The sequence below is a fragment of the Mya arenaria genome, chromosome 10 (assembly GCF_026914265.1).
Source record: "Mya arenaria isolate MELC-2E11 chromosome 10, ASM2691426v1".
NCBI classification, from domain to species: domain Eukaryota; kingdom Metazoa; phylum Mollusca; class Bivalvia; order Myida; family Myidae; genus Mya; species Mya arenaria.
In genome coordinates this window covers 39,014,965-39,028,637 of record NC_069131.1, presented here as the reverse complement: position 1 = coordinate 39,028,637, position 13,673 = coordinate 39,014,965, and the positions used below count along the sequence as shown (strand labels likewise).

Here is a 13,673-nt window from a genome sequence, read left to right as displayed (position 1 = left end):
AAAGATACAGTATGGTTATAAAATGTAACGAATTGTACTACAAGTCAAACTCAGGCACAACATTTATGCAAAAACGAAAGTAGAGTTCTTGTTATTGGCAACGTTAAACAGAGCAGAAAGAAAGTCAGCTCGGTATATTAATCATCATATTTAAGTTAACACGATTGCCGGGAACCACTTCGCCGAAAATAAATACATACGGAATTTTGTAATTTCCGAACATTTCCGTAAAATAAAAGTATTAAAGTACGAGCTGAAATCGGAACCTTACGCGTTTTATCGGCTTTTACGGAAATATGTCGAAACAGGGTTTACAAATAGTGATACTGTACACGGATTAACATGCTGAATAATCATGATATAATAGTTAAAAATAACTCTGAACATTTATTTAGAAACTGAAAGTAAATTTTCTGAAAATTAAACGGTGCTGACTTTAATTTTTCACCGGACATTGTGACCGACCAAAACAAAAGTTTCGTCGGTCAAAATGGAAATATACCGGACATGTCCGACTGTCCGACGGACATTCGCATTGTCTGCAGCTGTTTATTACGGGTAAAATAATATCCCAGCTTTTAATTACAGATTAAATAATATCCCAGCTGTTTATTACGAGTAAAATAATATCCCAGCTGTTAATTATGGATTAAATAATATCCCAGCTGTTTATTACAGGTACAACAATTTCCCAGCTGTTTATTACGGGTTAAATAATATCCCAGCTGTTTATTACTGGTAAAACAATTTCCCAGCTGTTTATTACGGGTTAAATAATATCCCAGCTGTTTATTACTGGTTAAATAATATCCCAGCTGTTAATTACTGGTTAAATAATATCCCAGCTGTTTATTATGGGTTAAATAATATCCCAGCTGTTTATTACGGGTTAAATAATATCCCAGCTGTTTATTACGGGCTAAATAATATCCCAGCTGTTTATTACTGGTTAAATAATATCTCAGCTGTTTATTTCAAGGAACCCTCTAGATTTTTTAATCTGCTGAGTTGGTACCATCTTCATAGTTGTCTTCCATATGAAGAGGTTGGCAATTGAGCCAATGACCTTCATCCCTAGAAACAGAGGCTTTACCAACCAGCTCAATTAGATTGAAAATATTTTGGTTCAATATATCTCTATGATCTTGAATGCACAGAAGAAAGGAACAACTTTGTGACATGGCTAGCCCTGTAGTCTTGTGATAAAAATACAACTATACAAGTTCAAGATAATATCATAAAATACATCCTGTTTCTTCGCATGAAACAATCATAAGACTTAACAGAAAAAAACACATTTCAAATTTTGTGGGGGGGGGGGGGTGCATTTAGCATTTAATCAACTCACATATCAAAAGAGAATTATGAACTAAATTGATTTTGCAATTTGATTTGTATCACAAACAAAATATTGCACCAAAGTTCTCGATCTTACGATGTTTTGTTGTATGCCTGTTGATTAGATGGCAGGCTAATTAGGTTGCTTGTTCAGATTTTTTTAAATGTTAACGACATGATCAACGACTTCATTGTTCACTTTTAAACATGAATTTTTTTATGATTTGCTTATGTATTTGAATAATACAAGTACAGCTGAAAAAATTATCTAAAATCTTCTTAGAAATACAACAGATCACAAGAGTATTTATTGAACTTTTATAGGGTATATAGATTTGAAAATTAACAACAATGTTGTTAACATAAGGCGGAATGTTGAGAAATTTGTCACAGTTAACAACATTGTTAACATCATCATTGTTAACTTCAAAATCATTACTGCTTTGGAGATTGATTAATACAGTTGTGATCTGCAGTATTTCTAACAAGATTTGAAACAACTGATTCAGCTATACTATTTATACAGTGGTTGAAATTAGCATAAGCCCATAAGCCCTGCCCTGGTAAAATGCTTTCTGGGCTTGCTCAAATTCTGAATTTTATATAGCAGGGCTTGTTAAAAAAAATTATGCCAAGCAATAATATATGAATTCAGGCTTGTTCATTCAAAAGTCTAATTTCAATGGCTGTTTATATATAAACATAAAAGCACATCATGAAATATTTTTCTGCAAACAGTTCACAACACTGTTGTTAATCAAGTTGTTAACTTTAACATAAAGTTCTCAGCAATCGGCCTTATGCCTATAATATCAACCACCCAATATTACTTTTGTAAATTGTAAATGTAAGCAAAAGAAGATCACCTTAACTCTTCACACGTAATATCCACTTAATTCCATTTACTCTTACTGGGAGAAACATCACATATTCCTTTATCTGATTATGTTTTTTCTATCCTCGATAAACGATTAAGCTATTGACAAGAAGTCAGTTTCACTCCAGCACTCAATTTATGATAACATCCAACTGATACTACAATGCATTTCTGAGAGAATATTGCCGACTGCCCTGCATACAAAACACACAGTGCAGGAATTTCACATTATAAACATTCCATGGAACTGACGTAATTATGAACCACAGCAGATTATGAAGAGGAAATTCGCTAAGATTCAACTATCCAACAATTGGACAAGCCTGTTAAATACTCCCTAATAAGCACTCGAGAGATGACGTAAAGGTTTTTCCTCTCAAACATTCCACTGATAATACCCAACATATAATGTCATTGATTTTTCCACTGACTGGTGCTCCCTGTGGGTCATTAGAGCACGTAGGTTTTTAAAGTTGTGGCTGTTTTTTCCTGGTTTTAATAGGTATCTAGGAAATAATAGCTTTGTGATTCCGTGCAACTTGGCTTTTAAAGTTGTGGCTGTTGTTTCCTGGTTTAAATTCTTATATATGAAATAATAGCTTTGTGATTCCGTGCATGTAGGTTTTTAAACTTGTGGCTCACATTATTTTCCCAGTTTAAATAGGTATCTAGGAAATAATAGTTTTCTGATTACATGCAACTTAAAGCTGTTCTCTCACAGATATACCATTCTTACTTCTTTTTTTGCATAAATATCTGCAAAACAATGATAAAAGTTTGCTGACAAAAGATCAGATAGCATATTTGCATATTTCTGATAGAAAATAATGTTTTATGTCTTAAACCGGTTAAAAACAAATGCATAAAACATTAATTTTTTAACTTAAATATAAAAATCTGTGATTTTACTTTTTATTGACTGTCTTACGGTATATTAGAACTGGTTTCCATAGATTTTGGCAAAAATTGGCTCATTCCAAGACAAAAAAACAGAAGTTGTCAAAACATTTAATCTGTGAGAGGGCAGCTTTAAAATTGTGGCTGTTTGTTCCTGGTTTAAATTTGTATCTAGGTATTGAAATATAGCTTTGTGAATTCGTGCATTGGATGTTAATTATTTCCTTGCTTTTGTACTTATGGCATATTTAATACCACAATAACATCGTACTGTCATGCTATAATGTACATGTACATCGGTAATTACAATATCAGGGAAGTGATTGACCATGCAGCAGCTCACTCAGAACAAATAAAACCATTTCAGCAATGTCGCTTTGGGCGGCACTTTAGGCCCTAAATAGGGGTGAAAGGGGGTGAAGCACTTTGTCACAGAAACAAACTGGCTTTTTAAGTCGTTTTGAGGGCTCTACTGATTCCAAATTTGAAGCAAACCAAAGTTTGATAACTAACAACAAATAAATTAACAACCAAAAGCAACCAGTTAACTTCCTTTAATCAATTAAAACAGTTTTTTGGTCCCTGGTGCCATCAGATCCTGAGAAATCCATGAATCCAACTGTCACTGGCAAAAAAATATTAATCAAAGCATTTCTCGAGACAATCCAATATGTGGGACATTTTTTCCCAAAGCACGAGCAGATTTAGGGTGTCAGTATTGGATTTTTTTATTAATGTCTTAGTTTGTGAATATTGTGAAAAAGAATAAATAAAATACACCAAATTATTTTACTGAGTGTTTTTTAATCAATATTGGGTAAGGGTGTGCGGCCTTTCTGTTGGGGAAATGGCATCATTAAAAGATCCAAATTTTTACTGAAATAAAACTTGTGAAAAACATTTATTTTTTTCAAAATAGAAATTGGGAATTTTATAAAAAGTACAATGAAGTTTTAGCATTGGGAATAGTGGCAGACCTGGGTTCCCAAATTGTTCGTTCAAGTACAGTGTAACATGTACATGTAGTTATTATAAGGATCTGAATCACTGTAACCTCGTCGCATAAGCAAATGATCAATTTTGGTTCTTTTCTTGATCACAAACTTCAAAAAAGAGAGAAAACCAGTACAATATAAGAGAATCCCTATTATATTATATATACAAAATATACAAATAGTATTTTTTTGGTATAGATTACATGAGAGGCAACAGTTTTGATTTAAAGGTTTTGTGGCCAAAAAAGAGGAAAATTGGCATCTCTGAATTATATACTTTATAATGGGCTATGTACACTGGCCTTTTTGAAATCCAGCATATTTACACTTCACTTGACGGATATCCTGAGTGTCCTTTCACTGTCTTTCTATTTAAAACACTAAGGCAAAAAAAAAATAAATTCGGGGACAGTTAGGTCCTTTTTAAAAACAGGCCGGGTAGGCTAAGTCTTTTTTTGTTTTTTATTTAGCTTTATGTAAGAATGATATTGTCATCATTTATTTTGAAAATAGGGTTTAAGTAATCTTCTGTATAAAGTTTTAAAACCACTTTAAATGTTTAAAACTACATATTAAAACACACACTTGAAAAATAAAAAGAATTACCAACTGACTTTATAAATGGTAGGTCGTAAGTAGGGCTTGGTTACCCAAACCAGAAGTGATTTTATTAGCCCTAAACCTACTGTACTTACACATTTCTTAAACTTAATAATATAGCACCTCGCCTTGAAATTATAGGGGCCCACCCAACGTTTATTTAGAGCCTTTTAAAAGAAGTTAGAGTGGATGCCTCTACTTCATATTCAGGAAGGCCATTCCACCATTGAATTACCACAATTTGATTAGGCTTCGAAAAAAATTGGTTTGGGTTACCCGACCCTACCTACGAATTAGGCGCAGACCCTACTGTTTTTATACACCTTTGGAAAAAAAAATAAAAAAAATATTCATTTTTTTGTATTTTTCTAGTGTGTACGTGTTTTGATTTGTAGTTTAAAAAACCTTTTAAACTTTATACTTAAGATGACTTTAACGCCATTCTCCAATGTCACCTGGACAATAACATTCTTACATTAAGTCTAATCAAAAAAATAAACTTTTTTGAAAAGGATGTAACCCAAACCAAACCATTTTAATTTTTTTGGTCTTACAGCCTCACCAAAGAAACATTCGAGTGATTTTAACATCAGGTATTCAGTTTCTTTTTTGCATTGCCATGGCAACCAGATGATCTCAATGGACCACTTATGAAAGAGGATGGCCAATCCTGTGTTGAGTTACATGTAAAATGAAACTTAATATCCCATTTTCCACCAATTTGTAATGCCTGCGGAAACAAGTAATCTTCACTGTATGCACAGGGAAAATAATAGTTGAATTTGAACACATACATATACATGTACATGAACACTAAATACACATAAATACAGACATCACAAAACCCTCAGTATGACAGTCCTGACCAGTAAATTTGGACTTGCCCCACTTAATTTGTCTGTCTGACTGACAGTTTTCACATCCATGTTGGAACTGCAAGTTTTCTTAGTACCAACAAAATATTGGAGGCTGTCGGTTCGATTGACTGACACTTTTTCTTAACTTTTGAAATGTCTGTAAATATTAATTCATTTTAATTATCTATGATTAATGAGAGACAAATGAGGCCAAGAGATGTTTTTTCAATGCATTATATGATTATTTATGTAGTCCATGCTCATAATATTTCTCCTGTTAAATGGTCAAATTGTGCGAATAAGAGATCCAGATTAGTTTTGTTCATGTTCCTAAAACAAGAAAGATGACTCTTGTATACATTTTGCAAGTGGAATATTTATAAACATGATAGCTTTTAAACCACATACACCCTAAATAAATCTCAAATGCAGTAAAGTTTATAATGATGGATGTCAGAAGACATGATTATTTTGACAATGAGAGGCGCAGATAAATGCGGGCTTGCAAAATCATAACATAAATATTAAAACTCAATGACACAATCGTAGTGCAGAATCATAAAACTGTCACTTCTATAGGCAGATATTTGATTAGCTCAAGGATCATGTGCACCGTACCTTTATCAAAACATACTTTTTTAAGGCAATTGATCATGGGTAAAAATGAATTATTACTAAATATGCTCTTGTTTTTTTAACTTTTAAGGGAATGGTGATCTTGTGGTGCACAGTATTCTCAACAATAAAAATGCAAGTAAACTGGAAAAAAAAGAAAATTTAGATTTAAATAGATTTAGTATGAAACAGGTTAAAGATTCGGCACAAATGCAAAAAATATATAGAAGTAATGTTTTATACCCATTCTTTCAAGAAATGCAAAAAAAAATCACATTAATGGGGTGTCAATTCATTAGAGTTGACTATTATGTAAACCTGTCTAGTTTAACTTGAGGAAAGAAGAAACTACAGGCTTTGGGCTCATTAGCTATTTTTTGTGTATAATTATGTATTTTAGTGAAATATGTTGCATATAATTGTGAAAAATACTTATATTGGTTTCTTTATTGTAGAAATGCTCAAAAACAATCAAACCTCAAGTTCAAGAATGTTTTGTATACATTTCGGACATTAACTAATTTGGGACAAAAGGTTTAAGTCTGCTTTAAAGTGTTTCAATGAATCTACATTGTGTACTTTTCTTTTGATTGAATTTGATACCGATTAAATTTTTGTCATTAATAGTAAGTCAAATAATAAACAGCTTTATCTGAAAACTAAAAAAAAATATGTATGACATTTAAATAAAATAAAATATAGTTATTAATGCTTAAACGTTAAACAAGTGTTATTCATTAATATCATTCTAGTATTAACATTCAATTTATTTAAAAGGAAGTGTTTGGTAAGCCAAGACTAAAGTTATGATAATATAGAGGCTTAGATTTCATAATGACGGGAAGTCAGATGCATTATATCAATTAATATTCAAGTTATAAGCAGAAAATACAAAAAAATATAAGATGCCAGTACCATTTTTTATGTTATTTCATTCTTATCAAAAGTATAGAAACATTTATGATCAAAAATTAAGGTGTGCAGTCCATGCAAGCTGCAATCACAATATGACACATGTAAATTTCATTTCCAAGTTGACTGTTCACCAATATTCTCAATCTGTAATAGTAAGTCAACAACATCCTACAGCTGTATAAGGCCAATTTACAAGTTTTCGGGTTGAAAAATAAAGCATTTGATTTACAAGTGTTGGTGCTGATTTTAAAATATAATCATTAAAAATCCATTTTTTGTTCGAAATTGAAATTGTTAACTGTACTGAATATCTCTTAAGTTGGATAAAAAGTGTGATAATTTCATTACAATATTCCAATATTTAAAAAAATCAGTGGTTCATGCTACTAATAGCTACAAAACATCAATTTTTAACGTAAATATGTAAAATTGTGAACTGATCTTTTGTCAGCAATCATGAATCACTGGTTTCAAACATTTAAGCAAAACTTGGTTCATCCCAAGTCAAAAAAAATTTAAAAAGTGGTCAAAAGTCAATATGTGAGAGTTCAGTTTAAAAAGAGCAGTCAATTAGCAATCGAGCAGTCAATTAGCAATCATCATCAGACAGAGGGCGATCACGTGAATACACCAAGACCCTCATTGAATGATTCACACGTGTTGTTGTTGGGTTTGTTTGTTTTTTATAAAAATCAGGGATTTCAACTGCAGTTTAAAGTAAGCATTTAAAGAATTATTGAGTTGTTTCTTGTACGGTGTGTAGTGAGTACGAATACTAAGGGTTATGTCAAACTCGTAGACGGGTAATCAGACCCACATTAAACGAAGAAACTGTGTCTGACACAGATTAAAGGAGTCAATCAATATCATAAAAAATAGCTTTTGCATTCGATAAGTACCTACCGTTAACGATAATCGAAAATCACTTGGCAATTTAAGGTAAGCACAACAAATGACTAATAACAACGAAACAACGCAAAGGAGTTTATGTAAAACCCGTAGTTGTCCGTACTATTGTGATCCCGACATAATAACTAATATCCATACAAACATACCTGATAAAGATGAGCACTAGCGTCGAATCTATGTATCGGATGATGATGGATATAAGATGATCGTCAAGAAGTAATAAGTCCGTCAGGTCTCAGTCGTGGTCAGTCAAAGTCTGTCTGTTTCCTGCTAGCTGGTTCCCCACATCAGCTTCTACTAGACTGGTTATCATAAATAAATAACGTGACTGGTTCCCAGATCACAACACACCTCCCCCTTCTATTTTTTCAGATGTTTCATTATCTGTCTAGATATATGAAAATAGTAAATAAGCCTTATGTCAATTTGACAAAGCTAAAATATACCCAACCAATTGGGAAATTATTATTTGTGAAAACTTCCCAAATTTTCATTAAAAAGATCACTTAAAACACCCAACCATTGGATGATACCCCATTAACTGAAATGTTTGATATTTACAAATATCTACATATATATATAAATGAATGTCAACTGAGTATTACTCACTTGAAAAGTACCCAGCCATTGGGTTATCACATAAAATTGGTTACTAGTTACCATGCATAACTGTCCACACACTTATGGAGCTGTATGCAATAAAATGTAAAAGTTTGACCCAACCATTGGGTTATAGTACAAAGAAATTGAATGTTATTTAACGAATCTGAGTTATGGCTTATTATCTGTCTTCCAATCTCCTTGTCGTTTATAATTTGTATAAACGTCTGGTATTTTCCATCGTCATGCTACATATGTCTTTTACAGTCGAGTTCCGACATTTGGCTATTTCAGCAGCTACATCCCCAATGAATTTGGGATTGTTCATACTAGCAGCTTTTGACATTTTCAGATATGGAGAATCCGTTTCAATTAATAACCGATTCTGTGGTACTTTCTGCAGTGCTGCTTGCTGATAATTGTCAAAGAACCAGACCATTCCAGTAAACCCAAAATAAGTATTGGGAAATTCCGACAGCCAACTTCTCATGGTCTCAGTTGTGCCAGTAAAGCAATGTAAATGAAAAGGTTGATTTCTGGCAGTGTTCCCACTAGTTTTGATGAGATTTAAACATCTTCGGTATAATTCTCCAGGTTCTTTGTCCCTTTGATCTCTTATATGTAGAATCACGGGAGTCCGGATTGAGACCAAACTTAAAACTTCTACCAACACCTTCTCTTGGTTCTCCCACTTCTCCTCTGGTTCCGTATGATCCAATCCTACTTCACCCAAAGCCACAACATTGGCAAGTTTTAATTGTTGATCTAACTTACAAAGAATTGACGGTAAACTGTCAATGGATGAAACGTTCCGTGGATGTATTCCTACCGAGGCTGAAAAACCGTGCCCAAGATGTGTATAATCTCCCAAAAAGTGTTTGGGATCGCAAAAATTGGCTATTCCACCTACCACTTCCACTTCATTTCTTGGAATTGAACCCACAGACACATTTATCAAATCTTGGGTAGAGCTGAACTTGTTTAAATTTAGTTTGAACAGTGAGCGGTCTAAATGGAAATGACTATCCATGGCTTTAGGTTTGGTTGGCACTGGAATCTCTTGTTGAACAGAAAAATTGTTGTCCCTGGCTTCAGAATTTGTTGGCACTGAACTGACTTGTTGAACCGGTGCCGTTGAAGTATTTATAGAAATTGGTTGTACTGTAGACGAACGAGTAGAAAGTTGGACTGCAGCGTCGTCTGTGTTTGTAGAATGCACTGTTCTTTTTCCTTCAGTTAGAGTAACTTCCAGAGTGTCTGGCATGTTTCTACGAAATTGATGCCTATCTTCAACTGACAGAGTTTGGATAAGTTCTAAAAGGATCCTCCAATGTCCAACCAGTGCCCAAGAATTAATTGGGTTAAACTGGAAATGTTTGGGACAATCCCAATTTTCAAGTTCTTTCCATAATTCCAACCACTCCTTCACTTCATCTGTAATAGGAACATTCTTGGAAATCCAAATTGTTTTTTGACAATAATGATAGAGTTTGACAATACTACGCTTGCTAACAATTTTCTCCGCGAGCCAAAACAAACTTTCAAGCCTAAAATTATGCATTTGGGAATTGTTCATGTTCTTTTGATGAAATTGTTTTGGAAGATGATGATACTCGACGTGTTGACGAAGATTTCTGAAAGCCCCACAAGACAGTGGACACGATTGGTCATTGATACGCACCTTTGACCCTTTGTTTGGAACTGAAGTATTGGGTCCTCTCTGTCTTAATGTCCTATCTCTTAGAAGTTGTGGATCTTGACTGGTTTCATCATCTGAGATTACTATTACATTTGAGTTTGAGTTTATATTGTTATTCATGTCAACCTCCATAGCTTCATCCAATATATTGGATTCTAATTTCACAGGTAGTATTGTCTCATTAATTTGACTAGACGAGATGTCAATAGAGTCTTTAATTTCAGTTTCCACCATCTCCTCTTCACCCAAAAATTGGGGTTCCAGATCCAAAATGGGAACAGATGTATTAATTTCAGTTTCCACTCTTTCATCACCGCCCAACAGATTGGGTTCCAAATCTAAACTTGATTCAGTTGTATGCATTCCACCCAGGTCTTTGGGTTCTAAATCCAAACGCGAGTCATTTGAAATTGATTCAGTTGTATGATTTCCACCCAAGTCTTTGGGTTCTAAATTCAATAGTGAGTCATTTGCCATATCATCTTCATCACCCAAAAGATTTGGGATAACTTCATCTGGGGTAACATTAGAGTCAACACTGAAAGAGTCCACCGGTTCACTTTTAACAGTATTTCCCAAAAAGCGAATATCCCTACTAGAAAAAACGTCATTACCAGTGTCTGTTGATAAACAGGAGTTTCCCTTTTTAATAGGTTGGTTACTCTTTCCCCAAATTGATTCCAATGATTTTAAACATTCGGTCGTTAGAATATTATCTGCATAACTTTTGGCCTCACGGATGAACTTAAAATTCCTACGCCCCTGTGCAATTTGGCATTGTTCTGTAACAATCCTATTAATCTTTTCTTGGTCCTTGACCAAACCTAATTGAAAGATCAATAATTTGGCAGATGGCATTTGGACTTTCCGTGAACAAAGAGTTTCCATTTCCCGTAAAATATCATCGGAATTAACTGGAATTATCTTTTCTGGTCCCTTCCATGATCTCTTTGGACTCCCTTCCAAAGACTCGGAATCTGTCATCCTGAAAAAATAAATACAGTTATACCACCTATGATGCCCTTAATCCCCCCTTTTACAAGCCGGACATTCATACACTTTGATGCTAGCGGCATCTATTTCTGTCACATTCACACATCTACCATGAAACCATTCCTTGCATTCATTGCATTGTATCATGAAACTACCATCATCTGTTTTTCTACATATACAATACAGTTCTTGCCTCTCATCCTTCTCTTTTTCCCTTGTACCCCGGTGGAAATTGTCCTTCAGAATTTCCCTTTCTTCCTGAATCCAAGCTGGCAATTCTGTTACTTTACAGGATTTCATTCTATCATGATTTACCACCGTTTCTATTTTCCGCAGCTTCACCTTATATAGATAAGGTGAAATTCTTTTTATGACCAGACCCGGGCCTTCCCATTGTTTTTCAAGTTTCTTCGACCTGCCTTTTTTCATTGATTTTTTCAGAATATAAATTGCATCCCCAATCTGATATTCTTGGCTGCTTAACCTGAGATCATAATCTTTTTTCATTGTCATTTGGGAAGATTGCAGTACCTTCCTAGCTATGCTATGAGCATTCTGTAAATTGAGTGCCAAAGATGAAACATATCCATCTGCAGATTTGTATACCTCACCTGGGCATGGATATATCAGATCTGCTGGCATAAACACTTCTCTTCCAAACATCATCTTATTGGGAGTGTATCCTGTACTTCTACAGATGGAAGCCCTTAGTGCTCCCGCAATCTGAGGTAAGAACTGATCCCAGTCATTTTGTTGATTGGAAACAAAACATCTCACAGCATCCATCAAGGTTCTGTTATAACGTTCCACCTGTCCATTACCCGAGGGCCTATAGGCAGTTGTTCTTGTTTTGTGTATTTTGAGTAATTTACATAACTCAATGAACAATTGACTTTCAAAGTTTGTTCCCCGATCAGTGAAAATCTCCAAAGGTAATCCCAACCTACTGAAAATATTTACCAACGCATTGGCTGTGTCTTCTGCTGATTGCGATTTGACAGGTACGCATTCTACCCATTTTGTGAATTGGTCTACAACCATTAAGACATGTTGGTTTCCCTCTTTGGTTTTTGTAAGAGGTCCCAAAAAATCAACATGTACTCGTTCCATTGGGCTTCCTGAGTGAAAGCTTGTTAATTCACACTTCGCTTTTGTGTTGGGTTTTTTGCATTGACTACATTCTGGACAAGTTTTCACATACTCTAGTACATCTATTTTTAAGTGAAACCAGAAATATTTCAATTTAATTTTCTCTAGGGTTCGAGTTTCACCTTGATGGCCTGCCAATGGTATGTCATGATTGAGCTGCATTACTTCAGTTTTTAAAGTATCTGGGATAACCAACTGTTTATCCCCAGTTTTGGGGTTAACGCGCCATATGATTTCGTCAGATAAAATAAATGTGTCCCGATTTACCCAAAAGTACTTGGATTGGCAGTTCATTAAGAAGATAGCACCCTCTGTTGGTGCTGATTTTTCCACCAACCATAATCTCAGAACTTTTAAATCGTTATCTTTTATTTGTTCTTGTTTAACAACTTCAGCTTTCAGATCCCACAATTTGGTTGGGGTCAATTTGATCTTTTGTACTTTAGATAACGGTACAGCTTCATCAACCTCTTCAACAAAAGTTCCCCAGGTCTTTTCTAGTCTTTGACAATAGGGACAACCATTACAGGGTAGTTCCCCAAGCTTGGATCCCAACCTGTAATGGTCACACATTTCCTCCCTTGGCATTCTTGACAATGCGTCCGCATTTCCGTGTTTGTTGCCTGGTCTATGAACAATTTCCATATCATAGTAACTCAATTCCTCTAACCAACGGGCAATTTGCCCTTGAGTTTCTTTGAATCGCAAAAGCCAAGTAAGACTATTATGATCTGTTCTTAGAGTGAATCTACGCCCTAACAGATAGTGTCTGAAATGTCTTGTCATTCGTATAACAGCCAACAGTTCTTGTCTAGTTGTACAATAACGCTGCTGTTCCTTAGTCATAGCAAAAGAGGCATACGCAATTACACGTTCTTCCCCCTGTTGTATTTGGTTAAGGACCCCACCAATGGCTTGGCAACTAGCATCAGTATCTAACACAAATGAGTCAGATTGATTGGGTAAACCCAAAACTGGAGCAACCGTCAAAGCGGTTTTCAAATTATCAAACGCATCTTGATGTTTTTTCTCCCAACAAAATACGTTTTTTCCTGTAAGCTCATATAATGGTTTTGCCTTGTGTGCAAATTCCTTTATGAACATTCGATGATAATTTACTAACCCTAGAAATCTTTCCACATCTTTCGTGTTCTTTAAATCAGGCCATTCAAGTAAAGCCCTGATATTTTCTTCCGTTACCTGTAATCCTTCAGGTCCAACCCACCTAC

At 34.5% G+C, this 13,673-nt stretch overlaps 1 protein-coding gene across 2 annotated transcripts in view; it reads right to left on the bottom strand.

Moving 5' to 3' along the window:
- The window catches only part of LOC128205498 (cAMP-dependent protein kinase inhibitor alpha-like), a 38,734-nt gene extending 30,635 nt beyond the window's left edge, over window positions 1-8,099 (bottom strand). The window contains exon 1 of one of the 2 annotated variants that reach the window (XM_052907194.1): window positions 7,998-8,099. The gene's annotated coding sequence lies outside the window, so the exon portion shown is untranslated. Of the gene's footprint in view, window positions 1-2,204; window positions 2,532-7,997 lie in introns of those variants that run through there. The other variant, XM_052907193.1, reaches the window with a different exon arrangement.
- Between the last annotated feature and the right edge of the window lie 5,574 nt (window positions 8,100-13,673).